The 26427-nt window shown below is 43.2% G+C and overlaps 1 long non-coding RNA gene across 3 annotated transcripts; it reads right to left on the bottom strand.

The window, feature by feature from the left end:
• Positions 1–667: 667 nt before the first annotated feature.
• On the bottom strand, positions 668–26094 carry LOC146817181 (uncharacterized). Of its 3 annotated transcripts, none has more exons than XR_014962502.1 (6): positions 26036–26056; positions 25227–25287; positions 24403–24495; positions 7368–7432; positions 1887–2252; positions 668–1096 (listed from the first exon to the last, which is right to left on the bottom strand). It is a non-coding gene; the product is annotated as an uncharacterized LOC146817181 (long non-coding RNA). The 3 variants fall into 3 exon arrangements; XR_014962503.1 differs by having other exon boundaries at positions 24416–24495; XR_014962501.1 differs by lacking the exon at positions 24403–24495 and having other exon boundaries at positions 26036–26094.
• Positions 26095–26427: the final 333 nt, after the last annotated feature.

Here is a 26427-nt window from a genome sequence, read left to right as displayed (position 1 = left end):
AAAAGCTATTTGCGATTCAGAAATTGAGATTTTTAGCGAATCGCAATTTGAGAATCGCAAACAGCGATGTAAATAAATATTCACAATAATTTAGCGATTCCTTAAAAATCGCAGAATACTTTTGCGAACTCCATATAAGCGATTCCTTATTTGCGAATTTGCAAATAAGAAATCGCAATTTTAGCGAATCTGCAATTCAGGTGCAGCTTGATGACATCACACCCGGGAACTGTGACTGCTCATGCTGGTATGACATGCACTCCAGGTCCAAGGACAAGGTGGCAATAAGGCTTGTGGAGGCAAAGAAGACTGGTGGGAGTACATCCACTGACACAAAATCCACGCCCCTTGAGGAGTTGGTGGAGTCCACCCTATAGCCTGAAAGTATCAGTGGTGTGGCTGACATCGACAGCTCCGACACTCCCAACACCAGACAAGGTAAGATGCATGCTAAATCAACCCTGACACTTTACCAACTTAATCACACACTCAGGAATGCCCTAACTACAAAGTAACAATGCAACTCCATTCCACATTTTCCAGCAGACCCAGCAATGCATCATGGGAGATGTAGTCACACACATAATACAGTAGAGCAATGAGACACAGCAATATATAAGCAGTTGAAGCAAATTAGTATAGAACAAAATGCTAGACAGTACTTAGCTAACCTAAATTCAGAAAACTTTATTCAGTGAACAATGTGAAGCTGAACACAAAATAGAAAGTGCCTTTTTCATTTACAGTTGAACCTGAAACACAGGCTGACAATACTGAAGCCAAAGAGGCAGCACACACAGAGGACCAGTCAGGGCAAGAGGACACAGAGCAGACGACACTGCCAACACTTGTCCCACAGAGACACCGTCAGATTGTGCCTCCATTCCCACTGTTGGAGGGTGAACCAGAGTCCATAGGGAATGAGGCCCAGCCAGAGCAGGAACAGCGTGCACAACAGGTCCACAATCAGCCCCCTGTGCACTGTACAGAAGAAACTTGCAGGAGACGCAGGCCAAGGGCACACACCAGCGCAGATGCTGTAGAGGATCCTACGGTGTTTTCCGGCCTGGAAGGCACCATGGGGAAGGTGCATCGCCTGCAAACAAGAAGCATGAAGTCAATACGCAGGCAGCTGGTGTCTGTGAACCATTACCTAACTGACGTGAAGGAGGGCATCAGAGAGCTGAATGTTAAAATAGATGAGGGACATAAGGCCTGTGCGGATAGCATCAGGGAAATGACAGGAGCAATAAAAGCACTCTGTGCCACCATGAAAAGAGACCAGGAATCCAGACGCAGGGGGAAACAAAGTCTCTTCACCCGTCTGGACACTTATAGCAAGGCGGTCAACCGCTTGTCCAATGCCACTTCCGTGCTATCACGCTGCACAGTGACCATCCAGGTCAAAATGGCACACTGAAGCCAGGATGTGGCCAAAGGGTTGGTGCAGGTGACGAAAGCAGTAGACCAGCTGCAGACAGCTACCATAGGTGGCAAGGGTCTCCTGGGCTCAGGGGACAGTGAGGAGCTCAAGCCGAAGCAGCATCACCCCACCAATTGCCAAACCCAGACGGTGTAGTGTGAGGCAGGGAACACCATCTGATGCCTCAAGGGAGAGCAGTCAGCACCCTGAGTGTGCAACAGCAGGACGTGCACCCAAAAAATAAACTGTCACCACAGCAGAATGGCAATGGGTGAAGTAACTCATGGCATATGGACTTTTGTTTACCCTTCATCCATGCACTGTGGACATGACATGTGCAACAGATTGTGCCACACATAAAGTGTGTATGTAGGCTGTGTGACTGATATTTACCTGAAGCTTAAGGAAAAATAAAACACAGTCATTGTCAAATCATTATTTGCATTGTGTCATCATTACTCACCTAGAAATAGTTGTGTTATCTCATCATGTCTCTGTCATCCTGCAGCTGCCCCTACACCACCTGCTGGTCTGCAACGTGGGCCTGGTACCTCATCCTCATCTGTCAGTTCCACTGGTATGCCTTTTCTAGTTGCAATGTTGTGCAGCATGGCACAAGTAGCTACAATCTTGCAGCAGGTCTCAGGGCTGTATTGTTGTGCTCCTCCACTTTTATGCAGGCAGCGGAACCTGCTCTTCAGAATACCAAATGTGCGCTTAATTACGCAGCGCGTTGACTTGTGTGCGCAATTGTATCTTCGCTCTCTCGGATTAGCCAGATTGAGGTATGGTGTAAGGTTGAAGTCACGGACTGCATATGCAGTGTCGCCTGCAGGATGAAAGACATATGGTTATTGACTGTACTCTCACTTTAGCCCTGAACTGTATGTAAGAGTGTTTGACATGCATTTACCTAGCAGGTAGCCCTCGCCAAATTCGCCCCCAGTGAGACGTCTGTATATCCCACTGTGTCTGAAAATTAAGGAATCGTGTGTACTGCCTGGGTATTATGTCACTATATCAGTTATGATATATTTGGCATTGCAGATGACCTGTATGTTAAGGGAATGGTACGATTTGTGGTCTCTGAATACATACTCATTGTTGGAGGGAGTGAGAGGGCTACATGTGTACCATCTGTGGAACCAATGACATCGGGAAATTGGGCAATTTGGTAAAAGTCTAGTTTGTTTTGCTGCAATGCCGGTTGTGTGGAGGGGAATGTGATGTGATGATGTAGCCTCTGTACCATTGCATCCAGGAATGCATGGAAGAAGCGCAACAGGCAACTCTGGGAGACCCCTCCTGCTGTCGCTATCACCCACTGGAAGCTCCCTGATGCCAGTAAGTGTAGTGAACAGAGGACCTGCACATGTGGTGGTATGGTTTGAATCCTGCGGGTGGGGTGTTCAAGCATAGGTTTTAGCTCTGCAATCAAGTGCAGTATGGTAGCTGAGTCCAGCCCATACATCCCATGTATCTCTTCCTCTGTCTCCTGGAACAGAGTGATGCGCACTCTGAAGACCCGTTCCTGTCGCCTCCTTCTCTGTGCTGCTGCTTGAATCCGCATCCTCCTAACTATCACGTACAGCGCTGCCATTGTGGAAAGCCCTGTAGCATTGTGGGCCTGTTTAAATAGGTTGCACCTGGTTACCACCTGCTCCGAGTTGGTGGTTATAATCATGTTTAAAGTTGCGAATGTCATGGATTTGCAATTTTCCGAATTTTACATACATAGATTCACTTTATGCGATTATCGCAAATAACGTGTCGGAATTAGCGAAGTCGCAGATGAAATTCGCAGAATGTCTGACTCGCAAAATAGGTATTCGCAATTTTTGCGAATTCCTATTTTACACTGCGAAAAGCTGTCATACATAGGGGAGAGCTATTTGGCGATCGCAAACACTGTTTTTTAGCGATTCACAGTGTTTGCGACCTCCAAATAGCTTTATACATATGCCCCCTTGTTTCCTATTAATACACCAAATCACAAAGTTTATGGTTGTAAATGGTCTGATATATTGTACAAAAGCCATTTTAGGATTTGGTAAATTTTTCCATCTCCTAAAATGGCTTGGAGACTTCAAACCGAATCATTATTTCGAAGGGGCATGTTGGCGGCACCCATTCCAAATAGCAATTTGGTATGAGATATATCAATGATTTGCGACCGAAATCCAGTTGTAAAACCTTGAAAACTGACTGACTGCTGAGTTGTGATGGCAAGTCATTCACAAAAGGGAAGAGGTTCCTTGAGGCCCATTTTCCTATGTGAATGTCTAAAAAAGAAGGAGGTTTGTTGGGGAAGGTGCTTGGCAGTGGCTCACTGACAACTGTCAAACTTTTAATACGTTTCTTTTATTTTTAAACACAGCACAGGGATGGGGCTGCATTTAAAAAATGTGGACTTTATTGAAACATTCACAGACATAGTGATCTGATGACCCTAGCAGGTCACCATCCCAGTGATGACCACAATTCAGAGTGATTCGCAATTTCCAACCTACCTAATTAATATTCTTTAATTAGGTCGAATTGCGACCCACTTCAAATTGGAATTGTTAGCATATACGTCAGTCAGTTTCTAAAATTCCTTACTGTTTGATAATATACTGCTTGCACATTGTGGCCAGTTTTTTTAACATCTGGCCCTATGACCCAAAATATGGCACTAGGTAATGGATAAGCAGTGACATTGACAGCATAAAATCTCATAGTCACTAAATCAGATCATGCATGTGACTGCAGTGACTGCACCTCTTGTACCACAGGAGATGGTGGAGGTTATTCAGGAAATAAGTGGGCATGCGCCATCTTCAAAATGATGATCAGCATTGTAATCCGCAGGACAAATGGTGAACAAGCTGCAAAAATCTCAAGTGAAGGACTAAGGTGGATGATTATACTTATTGATTTCCCAGCAACAAATAATCATCCAGCCATACTGCATATCCTGTTAAGACTTTAGAATTTCAGGAAGAGATGTAAGAAGAACACGTGTTTCCTTGAGATTAGATTTTTCTTATGACATTTCAGGTTCCTGTAAGAGTGCAGTGTCTGCAGCAGTGCAACCTCCTCCCTTGGCGCAGATGACTTGGATGCTAGCTCAGTAGTCTCTGGCGCTTAATCAGAATTTGATAGGGGTAAAGCTGGAAACATAGCAGTTCCTTCAATAGAAGAAACCATTTCAACTCGGGGGATTTCTTCCCGGGGTAATCCCAGAATAGAGAGAGCGCTATATAGATGTCTAATCTGGAGGCACTTTGGCAGCAGTAGGAAAACACTGAATCAGATTGCCACATGGTTTTTCATGTTGTGCTTAATCAACACTTTTGGGTGATTTCTTAGAACCAGACCGTGGTGGTAGGATAACTGTGCCACGCCTTCTATCTAGAGAACCAGAGCAGGTGCCTGTAGGATGGTCCAAATTATGTTTTCTCAAGAATCTTCTAAACTAATCTTCCCTTTTTTAGGAGCCACCATTCAGCAGCTTCAGTTTCCATATTAGAATCTGCAGAGCCTTTCGTAGTAGAGTATTTTACTCATCTTTCCTGAATGGTCTGTCTTAAATCATCATGTGTTTCAGGCTCTAACTCCTTCTTTCCAGGGAACAGTAAATTAGGCAGAAGCATTTGTACTGCAAATAGCATTTCATACGGTATGCAACCTGCTTCGGTAAATTACAGAGAGCAGCCCGAGTCGGATAGAGGTTATGGTACGATGATAATCCTGTATCCAGTAGCTCTGCAGCCAAGGCTTGTTTAAATGTACCACTAGCCAATTCAATGATTCTTTGAAATTGCATATCAACGGGATTTGATAATAGCAAGTTAACTCCCATTGCAGACAGAGTATCAGTAAATTGTTTTGCAATGAATGCCAGGTCATAGTCTGAATTAAAGTTTTACACTGTTCTGATCGATACTAGGCACTATAAGTTTTTTATAACTGCTCGAGGAAAGGCAGCCCTAAAAGGCATAGGAAGTGGGTTCACAACAGTAGAGGGTTTAGCTTGGTGCATTGTCATACATATTTTTAGAGGCTTTTTTAAATTTAAATTGTGCTTCTTTTGATGTCTGCTTTGAGACTCATTGCACCCAATGAAGGTGTATTGCATGTGCTTTGGGAATGCTTGCCTTAGTAGCTCCCTCCAATGTACGTATGGGAGGCACTGATATAATCTGTTAACCCTGCGCAAGGTATCTAATCTCTCCTTCAAGATGACAGTCTGCCCTGCCATGACACTTTTTATTTTTGGAGCGAATCTCCTTGGCATTCGAATATAAATTTGGTTTACATGCTATTGGGGTGGTTTGTCTCACATTTATAGCTTATCTGTCAAGCCTAAAGTGAATGACTAGGTTTCAGTTATTATCTCTGGATCGAAGATACTGTATGCCCGATACACATAGGTAAAGTTAGACCAAAAGTGTCTAACTTTACTTCTTTTTGGTATTCACAAAGGTAAGTTTCTCCTAGTAAACTTACTAGTAGTAAGTTTACTATTAGTGAGCCTACTGTTATGTACCCCAATGTACCCCAATCTAGTTCTAAGTAGCTACACAACCTTTTACCTACATTTGTCCTATCTTTCTCTGTCTCATGGTTCTAGTACTGACTTTTTACCCAGTTATGTGCTGAACAATGTCAATCGGTTTCCTTGAAACATGCCTAATTTATTATGCACGAGGATTCTTAGAAAAGTACCTGCAGATGATGTACATAACAGGATTAACATAGTCTTTATAAAAGTCATGGTCATCTTCATGCTAGGGCTAAATAACTACTTTGCATAGTTGCTGGTATTGATTTAGGCTCCTTTACATAATTTTACTCACAACAAATCAATTGTGTAAGGAACCCTGAGGTTATCTTTATGGTATAAAAGAACCATGCCAACACTAGATAGACAGAGGAGAAGCTTCCACGCTGACACAAGATGCTGAGTTCCCTGCACGCAGAAGCTCCAGCATGCAGTGGTCTGACATCCCTTGGGGGGTCTCCAACTCGAGACCAAGATGGGGTCCTTCGTTCTTTCCCATCAGGTAATGGGGGTGGATCTTTCCTAGGGGATTCTTGGCTTTACACCCACATACATGCTAGGTACACTTAGGTACACTTAGGTAGGGTTTGCATCATAGGAGTACAATTGATTACCGCCATGTATGTATATGCCTGCATATATTCACTATTTTTAGCACCATGGTAGAATTCTACCTTTTATTTACTCTGTTGGTGCAGCAAACATGTTTAATTCTAGAATAACGCTGGTTCAATAAATGCTCATTGAAAACGCCCCCTTCATTCATTCTGTGTATCTCACTGAGACTAAGTGAGTACGATTGACTGAGTGAAAAGTACTGCACTGTTTCCACCCTCCCTGAAGGATCAAGGGTTGTCATGTTCGATAGTTGCCAGAAACTATTTGCTCATTGGTAAGGTTAGGCCGCTCATGGTGGCATTGTGAGCAAGCTTGTCTAAAGGATAACATATTTATTTGGGGTGTCTGGAATCCATCTGGACCCCTACCCCTTAGTTTATGTTGTCTAAACACGCAAATCCTATGTACTTTTAGGAACTACATGACATGGCGCCGCCAACGTTGGTTTGGTTCATTATTTAAAGGTCAAATCGGAGTAGTTCAGTCTTACTTTTCAAAGACCCCTACTCACATTTAACCAGAATCGTCTGGAATGGGAAGGGAAAATCTGCCACCGCTGAGTAGGTATATCCTATGTATTGGGTTTATATATAGTTCCCCACATTGTGCAAAAGCTTATCTCTTTTCATTACAACTTCCTTTCACAATGTCCATCCGAGACTGCACTGCAAATACAGATGAAGAGTTTGAAGGAGCTCTTAATATTACGGAAAATTGCAGACATGCAATAACTATGAAATAAGTAGATTACGGCCTCCCATTAATGGATGAAAATGTTACCTTTTTGATTGAGGCACACAAGACATTCAGGACAGAGGTATTCTAATCTCAGGTCAAATTCCCACCTGCAAATACACAAACACATTTGTTTCATACTTATAGTCCAGATGAGACTCCTGAAGAATACTCTCCATACGAGGACATAGAAGTTCTGTTAACTTACCAAGAACCTATTAATTGGTTTAAAGGCTCCCTCCCCCACACCACAGAAAATGTGAGACTCGGTCCACTCAGCAGAAAAGGAGCAACCTGGCCAGTCCTAGCTGCTTACACACCACATTGAGAGATTGATACATTGCAAGCAGCAGAATTATGTACACTTTACAAAGAGATAGTAAAACTGCACAGAAACCTTACACAATTCGTAATGCGAACACTTACAATTCAACCTACAGAGGTCACTCAAGCTCGTCAACCACAAGGGACTTCGACAAAAATAACCCTACATACGCTGAGTGCGGTTATGGGACGAATGCCCACTAAACGTGAGCATATGCCGTTCTGGATAGCACAGAAAACAGCACAGCTTGAAGCTATATTTCCCCACACATGCCCTCAGGAAAAGTATAAAATGCAAAAAATGTGTTTGTCAATGGGATAGCTCCCCGATAGAGGATTGTACCACTTGGGGTACAGTTTTCGCTACCGTTTATACCAGAACTTATGGTACCCCCTCAATAGCAGTCATACCAGAAGTATTGAAACAAATACAGAATGGGTACGGGGCAGAACCTGCCCTGGACTTAGGGATGAAACGGATAGGCAATTTTGCCCAGGTATCAACAATGATGTTAGGTAACATAAAATGAGAGGCAGCAGCGGTGGTTATATGCCAACGCCTAAGGAAAGTCACTCCTGCACAACAGGAGCAAGAATTACCTAAGATTATCGAAGAAACCTATGCTTCGCTAGCTAGAGATAACTTAGGAGCTAGACCTGGAAAACCCCAAATCATAAGCAATCCGGATAAGGATAACTCAAAGCAAGAACCCGTTTCTTCTAAAAAGAAATGGGATAACAACCAATCAAAAAATAATAAGCAGAATGCATCATAATCAAAGTGTGGGTTTCCTTAACAGGAGCCCTCTGATAGAAAATACAAATTTAGAAACCGTGATAATATTAAAAACTCTGACAGGTATTAGGATACTGATATGCGTTCCTCTTGTTCCTGTCAGGGTTCATCAAAAAACTCAGAGAGGAAAGGACGGTCAGAATACAGATCAGAAGAGCAAGCCAAGCAAAGAGACATACATCGCACTTCAAACTACATTATCAAACAAGAAGATAAACCCAAAAGTAAACCTTAATTTAAAAAGAAGAAGGTAACTGGCCTTGAAATAAGAAATGCCCAGGCTACTGAGGCCTCTACTACTGAATGGGGAATGGAATCTAGCGATGCTAGACAGCACAGCCGAAGTAACAATAGCTCGCCCGAACCTGATGGAATTTCTGGTGACAGCGGCGTTGAATGAACATATCAAGGTGAAAATGCCGGATCCTTGGGTAAGTGTCCCACATCGTTTACATGAAATTACGCTCTAAATGGAGGGGGACATACCCAGGAAAGTGAATGTTTTTTGGGGGAGAACCTGACATATGGATACGATATCCTTTTGGCTGAAAAAGATTGGCCATTCGAGTTTGTTATAGAGTGCCCAAAGAGGGAAGGAAGATCTTAGATCAACTTGAATACCAAGGTGTGATTGAAAATTGCACCTTCTCCATGAATAATACTATTTTTCCCGACAAATCATACCTTCCAGTTATAAACTACAGGCATTTGAACACATGCACACGAACATTTGCAGTATAAAATGCACACAGTGCCACATTAATGAATAACATTGTGCGCAACAAATACAAAACACCACTAGATATCTCAAATTGCTTCTTCTGCCAAAATATAGCGCCTGGAAGCAGATATTTGACAGCATTCTTGGCCCTAGGCTCTCAACGCCAATTCTGTAGACTGCCCCACGGTATAAGAATAGCCCCGGGTTGTTCTCAGCAAGAGTAACAGAGTTACTTCAAAATTGTGATGAGGAGGCATTGTCCTATGTAGATAACATGTATCTGACGGATGATACGTTATTGGAACACTTGAACTGGGAGAACAACCTCATTCTGGGGTTCTCCACTGTGGGCTACAAATGTAACTTAAAAAAATAAAAAAATGCCCACCTCAATGTCTTATTTTTGGCATCTGAGTTATGAAGTGAAGGAAAGAGCCTGGCAGCTAATTTGTTAGAGAAATGTGCACTGCTCCAACTTTCAAAGATTCTGAAAGGCTTACAATCCATTTTAGGATTCTTTTAGGATTCCTTAATTTTGGCCGAACATACATTTTGGATTACGCAAAAAAGGTAAAACCTTTCTATGACCTAATCAGACCTCATTTTTCCGTCCAACATTGGACACAGGAACACACGGAAACTCTCTGTTCCGTACAAGCTGACATGATAGCTTCAAAACACTTACACACATGTAAATACTACTAATTTGGTGAGCTGTGTAGTCGCAGGTCAATCAGGGTGCACTTAAATCACCTTCAATGAAGTCGAAAATGTACCAATAGCATACAAATCAGATATGTACACTAATGCTGAGATGCGTTTTGCATCCATAGAAAAAATACTGACAGCAGTACAAACTGCTGTAGTGAAGAGGGAACACTAGCACAGGGGAAATGCATAATTGTTGTGACTCCGGTACCAAACTCAGAGGCTGTTACCAAAGCAAGCATTCCAAATGCAAAAGCACTGCATCCGCGATGTATACAATGGGCTAATTCTCTCACTGCAACAGATGTAGACTACAAATTTGATTCTACATTGAAAATACAAGCATTCCTGCAAAGCGAACAAGAATATCCTCTTCCTAATAAATAAATAATGCCTCTAGATCAGTATGAATATGGATCTGCTCAGCCTGCCTTAGTAAGTAAACAGCAGTACAGCGCAGCATGTGCGATTGTGAACGGACGTATGCGGGACTGCAGGTTCAGTCCTAGCAATACACAGATGCAGTCTCTAGGAGATTGCATGGCACAGCTGGCAGAACTAAAAGCATTGATACTAGCACTAAAAAACACTGATCAGGAATTCCCCACACTCATTGTGTGCGATTCATTTTATTGTGTCCAGTCATACAATGAATATCTTCACTATTGGGAACAAAATGGGTTTCGTGATTCAAACGGTTTCACAATAAAGCACAAATTGCTTTGGGAACAAGAGGCAGAGCTGAAAAAATACTTGCCACAGGTTCATGTAATTCACACATTGAGTCATTGGCGTGTTGGTGTGCACGTTGAAGGGTATTCACTGGCTGATAAAGGTGCCAAGGCAACAGTGCGAACTGCTGCCGTTGCTGAAATCCCTTGTTCTAGCACGTGGATAGACGGACAGATAATGATAGCTGTGAACGCTACATGCAACAACAGCTCAGCCTTGCTGAAAGGTTTCCCACTCAAGTACTCCCACAAGTTAGTTGCGCAAAACATTCCGTATGCTCAAATTCCAGGAATGGGGGATAGAGTAATACCAAACATGGATCAAAGATTACGATTAATTCTAGCTACCCACACAGGTCTGGTTTCAGCACACACAGGTATCGCTGCAACTGCTTGAAGCAGCGTTATTGGTGGCCAGGTCTTACTAAACAGACCACGGGCTATGTCCTTAAGTGCAATGTCTGTCAGCAGATGAAAGGTTCCACCGTAGCACATCCACCACAAACACCATTACTGATATCAGATAGATCTCTCGCATACTTCTTTTGGGACCTCTGCTGCCCCTTACATTCTGACAGGGCTTACAGGTACATCCTGGTGGCAGTGGATTCATGCTTTAGATTCCTGTGGGTTTGGCCTCAGCGCTCGGCTGACACCCAAATTATAATAAAGTATTTGTGAAACTTCATAGGTACATACGCAATTGGCACATTACATGTCTACTGCGGCCCTGTGTTTAGCTCACATGCCTACAAAGAAGCCTTGGGAAGTTTGGGTGTAGCATTGGGGAACTCTTCATATCATGATGAGGAAAATTCGATTGTGGAACGGAAGAACCAGGACTTAATGAATTCCTTAACAGCAAGGGTATTAGGCTTGGGGGGCAGTTGGGTCAATCACTTATATGGGGTCCAGAGGGCACTAAACAACATGCCACAAAATTTCCTGGGGGGGGCCGTACTCCATACAAAGTCCTCTTCGGGTTTAGAATGTGGGTACCTGACTTTGACTGTGGCAGCACAGTGGCGGATGAAAAACCATTTGACATCAATGATCGTTTGGCTGTTTTACAACTCTAGTCCACACTCTGGTCACCTGGCAGCTGGACTATGAGAATGTCATATTTGGGAGCATCAAAAGGAAGCCTACAACAGCTGCAACACATTCACAATGCGGCGGCAAGCCTAGTTCTCAATCTACCTAGGTGGGCTTCAGCAACGAAAGCCCTTGACTCCCTTTGCTGGCTGTCAGTTAGTAAAAGAATTCTCTTTAAAGCCTTATGTTTGTGTCACCAGAGTCTACAGGGGGAAAGTCCCAGCTACCTGTATGATCTCCTGACCCCCTACAACGCCACTCGACAGGAGCCCATCTGCTCAAAGTATTGAAAATCAGAAGGGCGAGGATGGGTGCATGCTCATTTGGCTATCTGCCAGCCAAAAATTGGAACACTCTTCCACCTTTGCTGCATACAGAAAAATCTGAGAACGTCTTTCGTAGAGGCCTAAAAACCTGTCTTTACTAGTCATAAACCTTGTCTCCCTGTCTGACTTTCATATGTAACTGCTTCTATAGCACGGGGACACACCAGTTGGTGTAGCCAGGCACTTTATGAATTACTTTATTATTATTATTACAGGAACTCAATGAATTCCGGACAGACAGAGCAACGTCCAAGTAAAACGCACCACCACTGGAGAAGTGAAAGCTGTACCAGCAAGACCTTCCTGGGTCCCTAAGATTGGAAAACTAGTCAGAGAAAAGATGGTAGACAAAAAAGAATTTGGGCCATCTTACAGAGCGCCTGTACCTGTCCTGGCTGTCGAAGGAACAAGAACAGTACTTCTCCCCCCCGCCGGCAAGAAAGAAAAGAGATTCATCTCAATTGATCTGATCAAAAGACACTATGTGACCGATACTCAATAGTAGGCTGCGTGGGCTCCTGGGTAGCTTCAGATCTCCTCTTGCTACCATACAGGAAGTTCAGATAGAAAGAATAATTATGTTTGAAGATTCTACTCCACGAAGTGAAGGAGTTACCAACAACAGAATGCAACTTGTACCTGTTGAAATTGAACAACTTCAATCTACAAATGAAACATAGATCTCAATTCGGCCTAACACCAACATCTAGTTTAATATGTCTCAAACAGAGGCATCTGCCAGTTCCACGAAACCTGCTGAGCTACCAAAGATAGATCGAACTGAGTCTGGATACTTCATCAATACTTTCTGATCCAAGTGAACCCGAGTTACTTCTACTGCCTGTTTACCGAACACAACGAATTTGTGATTCCTCCTTTTGGCTGAAAAAAACTTACTTTGTTTTTCCCTGGCTACAGCTGTGGATTGCAATTGGTCTACTGTCCCTAGTCCCTTGGATTGGAATAGTGACTGTCTTTTTTTTGCCTCTGAATGGACGTTACCTCCGAGAACGCTCTGCAGGACAACATGTGAACTTGGTTCTGAAACTGCATGCATCATCACACTGTGAACAGAGAGACCTGATCTTAGTGAACATTACAGCAGTTCAAGTTACTGAAGGAATAGTTTGAGACAGAGTTTACTATGATATATATGGTCCTACTGAATTATTAAGAATACCACACTTGTTTAAAATTTCACTTAGTGATATCATCACCTCTAGTACTCTCTCTGATGGTTAGGACATTGAAACTGTGCATACGATACAATCTGATTTAGAATTATCTGCAGCATTTTCAACTGATGAATTGTATGATGGTACATCAACATTTTACAGCATGTTTTGTTACCAACACTATGGTCACCATTTTTTTGGATGAGAACAAAGTGAAGATGCATTAGATGTCATTCTACAGAATGAATTGTACAATTCATCTGACCCCAATTGGAAGGGATGGTTGGTTTGGCTTATCAACACAAATAGGTGTCAGTCATGATTCAGGGGTACCCCCGAAGGGTTTATTATCAATACGGCTGACCAGCGCTATGTACACTCAAAACACATGGGGTAGTGACATCTTACAGTGTTGGGAAGGGATACCTAGAGTGGCAAAAGACCTCAACACTGTCCTTGGTGAAACAACACTTATCTCTTCTCTCATATGACATAGATCCTAAGTATTTTTGGTTAGGTCACAAGAATCCACATTGGAAGCACTTTTTGTATGCTATTTACAACGAGCTATGGAAAATCTCTGAACAGGAGGCTACTGAGAGACTACGTGAGATTGATAGGGTTAACCTATGGCAAAGGTCATACCATTGTCAACCTTTGGTTGACAATGGTATGACCACACTATCGTCCAGGATTATTCACTGGGCAACATTGTGTCTTCTGCTATACATATAATGGAATAGGATTTGTCCATTCAACAAATTGGACATTCGCAATTGCGGTCCATTCTATTATGTGCTGGAGCCATAATCATTGCGTTCTGGCCACGTGCCCTGCCTTTATATCAATAGCACAACTCTGTTCTTTGCAATCAATATAACAAAAAGACAGATGGTAATGGCACAAAGGGATGCAAAATATACAATGTTGCACATTGAAACATTTGACCAATTACCTTTCAACATTGCTGAGTCACCTTCCACATATTACACTGCCAGTCACGACATTCCAATTTCAATACTGGCAACAGTATCATCAGGTAGGCAGGTATTAAGCACTGGGAGACGGATACATACATGAGTACTGGGAATTACTGTAGAGATTTAGATGCAGGACTGGGGACACTGAAGTTTTTCTCAGCGGTTCAAACTGTGAAAGTGTCTTAAGTGGTTCCTTATTTTGCATAGACATTTCACTTCACAAAGCATGTAATGCTTTGGTTGCTAACTTGTCACGTCACTTGAAGGTTTACCCAGCTGCTGTGATTCATCCAGTGTTCGAGTTGCTTTCAAGTGGGAGCTAAATGATCGAGGCTGTCGTGGGGTGGTACCAGGCATCTCATATCTAGTTACAGTAAGTTCCAGGGTTACTTGTATGCAAGTATTGTTTCCACACCGACCCACACAGTTTGAGAGGCAGCGCTATGGCCTTCATTGAATGTTTCCTTTATACGGGTTGATTCTCTGAGCAGACTGAAAGCCATGCTTTTGCAGAAGGATGTGACCTTGACCTTAGCCTGAAAGACATTTGATCTCCAGGTTGCATGGTCTTCATTTAAGCTACAGGCACTAGTCCATACGAACTTCCCGCTCTATTTTGGGGAAAGGGTTCACTCTATCTTTAAAATGTCTGATATGAGGGGGGTTGTGCCCCTATTTAAAAGCAAAGGTTCTGGACTATTAAGCACCTTTCAGACAATCTTCGGAGTTATTCCAGCATTTATACACTACGTAATGGGCAGCATTTTCTGAGGGCTTCCGCTGATCCTACTACTTGTAGTGGGTGTCCTCATTTTAATTTTACTACTCCGCAATGGATGGCCCAGGTCCTGCAGATATTGAAAAAAGCACTCCTGGTGCGACGTTGCCGTGAACGGATGTTACTGCATCTGGGCATATCTCGACTTCGGGAGCTAAGCGAGCATTGGTTCGTATCGTTCAGACCAATCTGGGTTGATTGCATCTTGCCTGTTCTCCGCTGCCTATTCTGTGGATACAAATGCATGTTGGACATATGTCTGACTCTTCCCTTGGTTTTGCCACCGGACATAAAGGTACTACTTGACCCCTTAAAGGCCCATGTGTTACAGTGTACTCAGCGTATTCCCATGTTGATGACGGCATTCCTAGAGCTTCCACGAGATGCTTCAGTTCCTGTTGGAACGGACAACGGTTCTACAACAGATTGACAGGTATCAAGTGTTCCCTCGGCGGCCACAGTTAGAACTGAAGATGATCTCCTTTGCACCATTGACCTGATACAAGAGGTGTTGTCTGTGAATGAGAGCGACAGTAATGTTCCGTCTCCCACACAGGACAAATAAAGATTTGGCTGTCCTTGTAATGGGAACAATTCAGCCCTTTTTCTGAAACAAGCCAAATTGGAATGCGAAACATCGCTTTGTTTTATCTTTTTTTTTGCTCTCACTGAGCACCATGGCTTTCGATGTACTCAGTTGGTCTAACAGTATAATGACTATTTAGCGGACTTAGAGCTTTTTTAATTTTATCAGCATAATTTTTTCCATTTACTGTGTTTTTAGATGTTTTTAGATACTGGTTTTTATGACAATGTTTTTATGCTTTTTTAAAAACAGGCATATTTTAGCATTAGTTGACCTTATCAACCTTCGGATGAGGATTGAGTGTTATGTACCCGAATGTTCCCCAATCTAGGCCTGAGTAGCTACAATACCTTTGATCTACATTTGTCCTACCTTGCTCTGCATAACGGTTCTAGCGCTGACCTTTATTCAGCACATAACTGGGTAGTTATGTGCTGAATAAATGTTGATCGGTTTCCATGAAAGTAGCCTTATTTATTATGCATGAGGATTCTGGGAAAAGCCCCTGCACATGATGTACATAACAGGATTAACATACTCTGTATAAAAGTTATGGTCATCTTCATCCTAAGGCAAAATAATTACTTTGCAGGTGTTGATTTAGGCTCATTTACATAATCGTACTCACAACATACCGATTCTGTAAGGAACCCAGAGGCTATCTTTATGGTATAAAAGAACCATACCAACACTAGATAGACAAAGGAGAAGCTTCCACGCTGACACAAGATGCTGAGGTCCGTGCCTTCAGAAGCTCCAGCAAGCAGTGGTCTGATATCCCTTGTGGGTTGTCCAACTCTAGACCAAGAGGGGGTCCTTAGTTCTCTCCCATCAGGTAATGGGGTTGGCTGTTTTCTAAGCGATTCTTGACTTTATACCTACAAGAATGCAAGGTACACTTAGGTACACTTACATAGGGTTTGCATCGTAAGAGTATGCTTGATTACTATTATGTATATATTTGGCTACATATAGTCACTGTTTTTAGCACCATGGTAGAATTCTCTTGGTGCTTGAAATCTTACACATTTGTTTCTGTCTAATGATTTATGCAGCACACATGTTTTATACTACGATGACACTGGTTCAATAAATGCTTATTGAAAACATCCCCATTGTTCATTCTGTGTATCTCTCTGAGACTAAGTGAGTACGTTTGACTGAGCGAAAAGTACTGCACTGTTTCCACGATCCCTGAAGGATCAAGGGTTGTCATGTTCGATTGTTGCTAGAAACTATTCACTCCTTGGTGAGGTTAGGGGGCTTATGCTGGCACTGTGAGCTAGCTGGTCTAAAGGTTAACATATCCTTTGGGGTTGTCTGGAATCAGTCTAGACCCCAATCCCTTAGTTTATGTTGTCTAAACACACAGATCCTATGTACTTTTAGGAACTACACAACACTACTAGTAGTAAAGCGCCTCTCCCTGAGTTGCAGTCCTGACAGGGTGATGTTTAATCATCTCAGCTTGAATGATATCAGAGGTTTTAATAAATTAGACAAAAAGAAACTTCTATTGTTTTCCATTTGAGTGTCTTTGTCCGTCTGTGTCTAAACCAGATGCTCCTGGTGAGTCTGGTGAGCTATTGCTATTAGGCTGTATAGAAATGATATTGTCCATTTCCAGTTCTGCAGAAGGCTGATCAGCGCTTTGAAGCATGATGCCACATTTTTTGGGGACTGAGACTTCTCTTCCTTCACACACACGTTTACCCTTTACCCTTTATACCTGTATATACACTAGAGAATATACTTCCTCATCAAGTACATTCCTCAGTAGGTGGTATCATTCCCCTGGGGAGAGACATAGCCAGCAATCTATGCTTTTCTTGAGATGTCTGAGGATACACGCTTCTGTTTAGTTTTGTGAGTAATCATAAAGGGCATTTAATCTCTCGTTGTAGGCGCTATACCCTTTACTTCAATAATATGGCATCCCAGCATCATCATGCGGGGCTACCTGATTAACATAACTGGTAAAAAGGGACAACTGCAGGGCATGTTTCCTCAAGAACTGCAAAAAACATAATTATGATGGCCAATACCAGACTAGAGGATTACCCGTATGTCATAAGACAGGCTGGGAATGTATGAGGCACTGTGGCCGAAGCTATACTGAAAAGGTCCCTGTTTGAAACAAACAGTCTGCTAAGGTGGCATACTGCTGTGGAGACCTTTAAATAAATTGCACACGATATGGCGATAAGATGTTCATATGGTGGATGCAACAAGTGGGACATCTCTATCTCAACAATGATCTTTGCAGAGGGACATGAGTACTTTAAGATAGGCCCGGACAATCTTTTCAACATGCGTGGATAGTCCAAATGGCTACAGAGCTACTTAAAACATATCCAGAGACCAACCACGCAATTGAAATAAGGCTTGGCTTGATAAAATTTGAGGGGGGTGTTTGTGGCCAACATATACCTCACTCTGAGACTATGTAAGGAAGGCAGGGCTATAACAGCAGTTATAAAAATGGACTGCTATTAGTAAAGTCAATAAAAGAAAAAGAGTGGAAAATAGCATGTGTGTAGGTGAAGAGAATATCAAGCTATGACACGTTCAAGGTAGTTCACAGGTCTATTGCGTGCAGCATGACTGGTACTAATTTTCTGCAGAAGACACTAAGTTGTCCTACAATTCATGTGCTCTGGTCAGAGGTAGGAGCCAGACAGTGGCAAATTACCAGGAGACTGCAGGAACACACGCGTAAACAGTGCTTGCTAGGAATAATCCCCAAAAAACATAACATGGAACATACATCTGTGTACTTAGGGACAGTCCTAGCTAAAAGACAGATCACAATCCACTGGCTGAGCCAATACCCCACAGATAGGGGAAAGATGTGATTGAATGGGCTGTAGCTTAGTAGAGTCAGATGACATGTACAAAGCATGGGAACAAAAGATGTAAATGATTGGACTGTAGTGATCCAGCCGCTGTCTGACATCCCTGACACGCGGTTTCCATAACCAGGTACAGTTTGACTGCAGTTGGGTAGCTCTCTAGGGTACTGTTGACGGTGCTTCCAAATTTGTGGTGACAGATACAAGTGGATGGTGATAATGAGGAATGGAAATGTTGACGACCATAGGTGGCTATGTCATGCTTTACTGTGAACCTTGTACGACTATTAAAAAGTAATAAAAAACAAGTTAAACCATGGTAAATCAAAACACTTTTCCACACATTCTGTGACAACTCTTTGAATATTTATGTTTCAATTAATCATTTTGGTTGTTTTTTGTCATAAAGCACAGACACTTATATTCCTTTTCCCCTTTATGTGGCTGCTGCTTTTAATATCTTTTTCTACCTCTGTGTCTTGAGTATCATCTTGTTTTATATTAGAAAGCCTTTCAGACATTTTGTTTTTATTGTTTAAACGTGTACCAGATTTAATGCAACTCATGTCATTTAGTTTCTGCCCTGTGTATACGATAATATTAAAACACCTATATAAAATATATATATAAAAAATGTCACAATGTGCAGTTTACTGCATAACTTCAGTTTCATTAGTTAAATGTTTAATGCTGATAATGGAATGGGGCAATATCTAATGCAATGTATTGATCACAGTTGGTTGTAAGGATATAATAACTGATTGTAAATATTGTTTTCACAGATTCAACCTAAAAATATTGATAAAGAAAACGTGCCACTTAATTTTCAAAGAGATGCTGCTGAAACAGTCAGTTATCATGAGCCTGACCATTCCGCTAAATCTTCGGTACATTGGGCAGATACAAAAAGTAAATCCATAGAAGGAAACACTGAATCAGAAGAGGAGACCCAGCCTGACAAAGCGAAGGTGGATCGTTCTCAGGATGTATCTGCCAACAAAAACCTAAAGGTTTGTGCTTAAAATAACAGATTGTGATGTGTTTTGAGTTTCAATTATTCTTTGCCAGATTTTCTGATTAGTCTACATGACGGCCAGCCAAATCATCAGGAATAATGTTCTAGCATTAAGAATATAGGAGAGTAGTTGGACTACTTTGCGGCAGGCTTTTCAATTAGTATCATTTGTAGAGAACTAGTAACTCCTTAACATGCTGCAAAGAACATGCTATAGAAAATATCCCTAGGAGCATGACTTACTATGTAGTGTTTGAATGAGTTGCACTGTAATGTTTTGCACAATAGGTTGTTTGATCTATTTGTATATTTTTTCCAGAATTTCACAACCACAATGATGAAGTAGATATGCTCTCTTTTGCCCATAAATCTGTGACATCTTACTCTTCTAAAGACCAATAGTTATGCATTTGTGATTTTCTTTTTTGTTTATCATTATCTATCTATCTATCTATCTATCTATCTATCTATCTATCTCTGCTGTCTCTCTCCATATAGGTATTATCTGAAATAAACCAAAGGTTACATGGGGTGCTATAGTTAGGAAATAGAATTAAACAAATCTTATAAATTCAGTGAAAAAAACAAAGGTTATAGGGGCGTTAAAGTTAGGCTGACATTTCAACCGTTCAAAACCAGAGACATTCAGCAGTTATAGTTAGCTGAGCTAGCTATAACTAGCACCCCCACAATGCACTGCTTATGACCTCACTGTACATTACTCTACTCTATGCCACTGCACTCTACATCACTTTCCTCTTCTCCTTACCACTCTACTCTACACCACATCACTCTCCCCTGCACCACTGTTTTAATGGCACTGCAGTATATACCACTCTACTCTGCACCACTGCACTCTACTCTACTGCACTTTGTGCCACTGTACCCCAGTCTACACCAATCTACTCTATACCATTGTACTATAAGCCACTCTACTCTGCACCACTGCACTCTATGCCACTGCGCTCAACTCAACTGTATTCAGCAGCACTCTATGCCACTACACTCTAAGCTACTCTACTGTGCTCTTCACCCTCTGCACTATGGCACTGCACACTTTTCTGCACCATTCTTTGCCACCTCACTCTATGCCACTGCACTCTACGCCATTCCTCTCTACTCTACTGTAAGCAACTCCATTTTACTGTATGCCAATCCAAACCACTTTATGGTACATCTCTCTATTCCAATCCACTCCACAGGGTGCCATTCTTCTCTACACCACTCTACTCTACGCAACTCTACTGTATGCCACTATATGTTATGTTATATAAACCTATAACGTGCTCAGCTACTCCGAGTGTCCCGGTGCTAACCAGAGAGGAGAACAAGGGGAGATTACACAAACAGATGAGTTTTCAGATTTTTTTTGAAAAGGCTGAGGTCTTGAGTGATGCGGAGAGCGAAATGAAGTGAGTTCCAGGCAGATGATGCTCCAACAGTAAGGGAACAACCCCCCACTCTTGAGAGCCGAAATCGAAGAATATGGGCCAAGGGCTGGGAAGAAGACCCGACCCGACATAAAGCACTTCCATAAATTAGGATGACCGCCGGCATGGAGAGCCCGGTGGGCCAAAGTCAGAGCTTTAAACTTCACTCGTTGGGCTACCGGGAGCCAGTAGAGTGAGCGAAAATGCTGTTTAACGCTGGATCTCATTGGAATATTAAAAACAAGCTGTGAGGCAGCATTCTGAACAACCTGTAATTTGTTGAGAAGGTATTTAGGAAAACCAATATACAAGGTGTTGGCATAATCAATCCAAGAAAGAATCAAGGCCCGGCTCACCGTTTACTTGCCAGTTCAGGGAACAAAAGGAAAACATTTCCGCAGAATTTTCAGTATGCCAAAACAGTTCCCCACTAACTTCTTTATCTGGGTGGAGAAAGAAAGATTCTCCTCAAACCAGACTCCCAGATTTCTGGCAGGAAGCCCAGTTGATGCTCGGGAGGGAAAGTCAGAAGGCCATAAAGATTCCCTAAACTGGGGGGGGGGGGGGGGGGGGAGAAAGCCCCATAGAGAAGGATTTCTTACTTGTGCTCATTGGACTTGAGTTAGGATGAGGACAGCCATTGAAAAACAGCTGATAGACATTTTTTGGCTTGAGAAGAAGTGCCCTCTCCTTTGCCCCAGGTAAAAAGGAGCTGGGTATTGTCAGCATATGCTATAATTTTGGCTCCTAAATCTCCCGCCAAATAAATCAGGGGGTGTCATAAAGATTGAAAAGAAGGGGACTCAGGGAGGACCCCTGAGGTACCCCTGTGGACACCTTCCGGGGGGCCGAGAAAAAAGCGGGAAGCCATGCAGGTTGAGAAGGATTTAAGCCACCTCAAGGACTCACCAGCAATCCCCACATCCGCCAGGCAGGTAAGCAGCAAAGAGTGGGGGAACGTATCAAATGCTGCCAAGAGGTCAAGCAAATTGAGAGCAGCCCTACCCCCCAAATCCAGGCACTCCTGGATCGCCTCTGCAACCTCCACCAAAGCTGACTTGCTACTGTAGGTGGCTCTGAAACCAGATTGAGCTGGGTGGAGAATACCGGCACCTTTGATATAAACTGTGAGCTGCTTATTGACCATATTTTCACAGGCTTTTGCCATGGCCAGAAGAAGCGAAATAGGGCGATAATTTGCAGGGATCAGAGGATCCAACAATGTTTTTTTTAGAAGTGACAAAGATTTTGCCTCTTTCCAGGCCATAGGAACATAGGCCTCTTGAAGAGAGAGATTAATTAATCTGTTGGCTTCAGTATTGATAGTCTCAGCGACTGCGGCCAAACGTCTGACAGCAGAAGGATCAGTCGGCGAGCCTGATTTTAAAGCTTTAAGAACTCTCAGCGACTCCGGAAGATCAATGGGAGAGAAAGCCACCAGGGCGGAAGATGCACTAGGTAACTCCTCGTGAGATAGAGGCCTGGTCAGGGCATGATTTCCTAGTGTAAAGGACGCCTGGATGGTCCAAATCTTATCAACAAAAAAATTCAACAATTCCTCACATCAAGCATTGGAAGGGGGAATTGGAATGGATTCTGCACGAGGAGCCAAAGAACTCCTGACGATCAAGAAGATTTTGTTGGCATTGTTTCTAGCTAGATCAATCCGATCTGCAAAGTAAAGGCTCTTGGCCTGAGATATAGAAGAGTAGTACAACTTTTGACCTATCCTATGGTTCCTCTTAGCCAGGGGGCAGTAATCCCGCTGCCACTGGCGTTTCAGTTTTTTGCAGAGTTGTTTCTGCGTCTTAAGCTCCTGCGTAAACCATGGCTTTGCAGGGGAATCTCTACTCTACCCCACTTCATTCTATGCCACTGCACTCTTTGCCACTGTGCTCTAAGCCACTCTGCACTTCTTAGCAGCACTCTACTGTAGACCACTACACTTTAAACTACTTTCCTATACTCTTTACCACTGCACTCTATGCCACTGCAGTCTGCGTCACTCTACTGTACTCTGCACCGCTCTACTCTACGCCACTGCACTCTACGTAACTCTGTTTTACTTTGCACCACTTTACTCTGTCACTACACTCTATTCCACTGCACTGTTCACCACTATACTCTGCCACTCCGCTATATACCACGCCACTCTACACCACTGCACTCTACATCCTTACACTCTATGCCACTCTACTCTACATCACTGCATGCCATTGCACTGTTAGCCACTCCTATGTTCTCTGTACCACTCTACTCTAGGCCACTGCACTGTACACTACTTAAATCTTTGCCACTGCACTCTACTCTGCGCCGCTCTGCTCCATGCTACTCTATGCCGCTGTACCTCACTCCACTTTACACAATGTCACTCTATTCTACCCCACTCTAGACCACTGTACTATACCCCATTTCACTCTACACCACTTCACTCTACCCAACTTCGATGTATGCCACTCTACTTGAAACTATTGTACTGTAGACCACAGCACTCTACGCCTCTCTACTCTACTTTGCGCCACTGCACTCTGCACCACTGCACTCTATGGCAATCACCATCAGCTGCAGGGAAAAAGAACCGCAAGCCTAAGGGGAGTAAGGCAAACACAGGAGTGGCTGAATTACTCTCCGAAGTGTGTTGACAGCACGTGTGATCCCTAGAGAGCAGTACACCACACAGACACACCAAACTGCATCAACCACTGAGACACTCCCGACCGAGATCAGCACAGACACAGCGATGCTACTCAAACTATCCCCAATTCTAGCTGACAGTTCTCCTGAAAATTCACTTTCATCTCCGGCCAGCTACCATGAGTAGTATCCAACACACAGAAGAAGATGAGGGAAGTGGAACCCCCTTACAAAGCAGTAAGCAGGCTGGCGGTCCAGCCTTCAGCCCTCATCCAAACAGAGCGACATGCCACTGAGAATGTTTATCCACCTTACAGATGTGGCTGCAGAAAAACCCTTACCCCCATTGAACCAACTTAGAGGCATATCAGCAACAACCGGCGATAATTATCGCTAAGCGCTAGGATAATTATCGCTGGCTAACGTGGATTTTTATTGCTGAGATAGCGTGCTATCAGCAACGCTTATCTCAAGCGATAAATATCCTCACGCTAACTGCCTAACGTGAGATTATCGCTGGAAACCCAGTCACTCTACTCTGCGCCGCTCTGCTCCATGCTACTCTATGCCGCTGTACCTCACTCCACTTCAGTGGCTTTCAGGCAAATGGCAGGTCCAGTGGCCCTACGAAGGCAAGGATGGCTTAAAGCCACTTCTTTTAGACCAGAAGTGCAAGCGAAAATAGTGGACATGCCGTTTGACGGAGAGAACCTCTTTGGAAAACATGTGGATGATGCCCTCCAAAGTATCAAAACTGACACGGATACAGCGCGTGCGTTGGGGTCTCTTCAGCAGGGCAGGTTCCAGTCCTTTCGGAGGAGAGGTTCTAGAGGACAATATATGCAAAGATCTTATTTCCAATCCAATAGATATCAGCTGTACAATCAGCAGGGGTATCGCCAATCTTCCAATAATCAACAATTTCGTACCTCAAACACATACCAGCAACAGTCCATAGGGAGGTCATCTGCGAGAGGTAAATCGCAACAATCTAATAGACGACCGTGACCCTGTCAAGGCGCCTGTTTAGCAAAAACAAGAACAAGAATAGTTTACAAAAAGCGCAATCCACATTGTGTGATTTTCGGCTACCTTAGTCAAGTTTAATACTATCTTCCACCATGTACTTAGAATGCGATTCAAATTCAAAGCATTATATATTCTGGCAACACAGTTGCTCCAGTATGTTATGATATAAAAATACAGTGCTCTTAGTGTTTGGGAAAGAGGGAGAATGGGTAGGGAGTGGTGGATGAGTGAGAGGAGGACAAGGAAAGGGTGTTGTGACATATATACATCATTTATACATGGTGTACGACCTTTCCGGCCTAACGAAGGTCAATAGTTCCTGGATAAACACATAGCTCTAATGTACATGCGTATTTCACAATTTTGTCTCTAGAGTCTGTGTGGAAGTAGAGCAGTCTACGTTTCGACCCCTGTCACAGAGGGTGAGTTAGTCCTCACGGTGGGGTCTTCATCAGGACAAGATCATAGCGAGCAGCTGTGAATAATCGAGAATGTGGATTTGAGAGAGAGGCAGCTAGGGGCAGGATTAGCGCTAGAAATGAAGGGGTACCTAATACCTACTTTGGAAAGACAGCAATATGACTTTGCTGTATGAGAGGCGAGTCGCTCATATGCAGGGATTTAGCTGGAGTCAGAGGGAAAAAGACAAAGGACAGTGTGGTCAATGTTCCCAGAGCGTTGTATTCCGTGGAACCAAGGAGGGGGCGTGTAATCACGCACTTACTTAGGAAGACAGCATGTTGGGATTGAGTCTCATCCAGCACAGGATTTAATCCATGAAGAATCTAAAACACGGAGGAAGATAAAATATGCTGACGTCAAAGCCGGTGTGGGCCAGGTAGCTAAAATGCATGAATCTACTGATGTATAGAAAGTAACTGTTGTTAGGGAGCCCCACGCCTAGGCTATATCATGCAAAGGATGGTGGAGGGGAAAGCGTCAATATTTACTGAGGCTGTTACGCGTGATAAAATAACTCTAGGTCAGCTAGGCGAGATGGATCCAACAATGGCACGTCATGGTCGCTCCTGGATAATACGTGTGACCCAGTAATTATACAAGTCTCAGGGGTGTTTCATCCTTTGGTGCATAATGGGAGACACGTTAAAATTAAAAAGCAATGCTATGTTAACGGGCAAAGGTAGGATATTAATCAAGTGCAGACGGAGTGTTTGTACAGTATGTACTGTCCGCCGAACCATTTGCAAATATTGTGCGGGTTCAAACTCGGAGAATAAATATACATATAAAATGGACGCGACCAGGCCGCAACGCAATGTTAACGGGCAAAGGTAGGATATTAATCAAGTGCAGGCGGAGTGTCCGCCGAACCGCTGTAAAATTTTGTGCGGGTTCAAACTCGGAGAATAAATATACATATAAAATGGACGCGACCAGGCCGCAAACACCCTCTAACATTTAGCATGTGAACCTACAGTGTGGCACGATCAGCTGGTATCGCATAAACCATATTGTCACAGTCTAAAGAGCACAAAGATCAATTTCATGGACAAGGCTTCATGTGGCGCTTACCTCCTCAGCGGTCGGTAGATTCTGAGCAGGTAGCGGCTGTCAAGATGCACGCTTAAGGAGTCATGCTGACGTGGCGTGCGTGCAGTAGCGGGATGCTGTCAGGGGGCTCGTCTGACGTTGGCCAATCAGTGTGTATCCAGGGCCGATGTCAGCGATCATCGGTGCTTCTGTCTAAGGGATTGTGTACAGAAAGCTTTAGGACCTAGCTAGCGTATAGTGAAAGTTATGTGGTTTCAAGCGTCCCTGGCTTGAAAAGAAGGAAGGCCCAGATGAATTGCCAAAAGGTATACAAGTTATTATGGTATAGGGAAGTGTGTGTAAACCTCGGCACTCATAGCAAATTCTGTAATCGAAGTATCAGTGTGTGCATCCGGTGTCGAGTTATTTAGTAT

This window comes from Triturus cristatus, chromosome 6 (genome assembly GCF_964204655.1).
Source record: "Triturus cristatus chromosome 6, aTriCri1.1, whole genome shotgun sequence".
Classification (NCBI taxonomy): Eukaryota; Metazoa; Chordata; class Amphibia; order Caudata; family Salamandridae; genus Triturus; species Triturus cristatus.
This window is presented reverse-complemented; position numbering and strand designations above follow the sequence as displayed.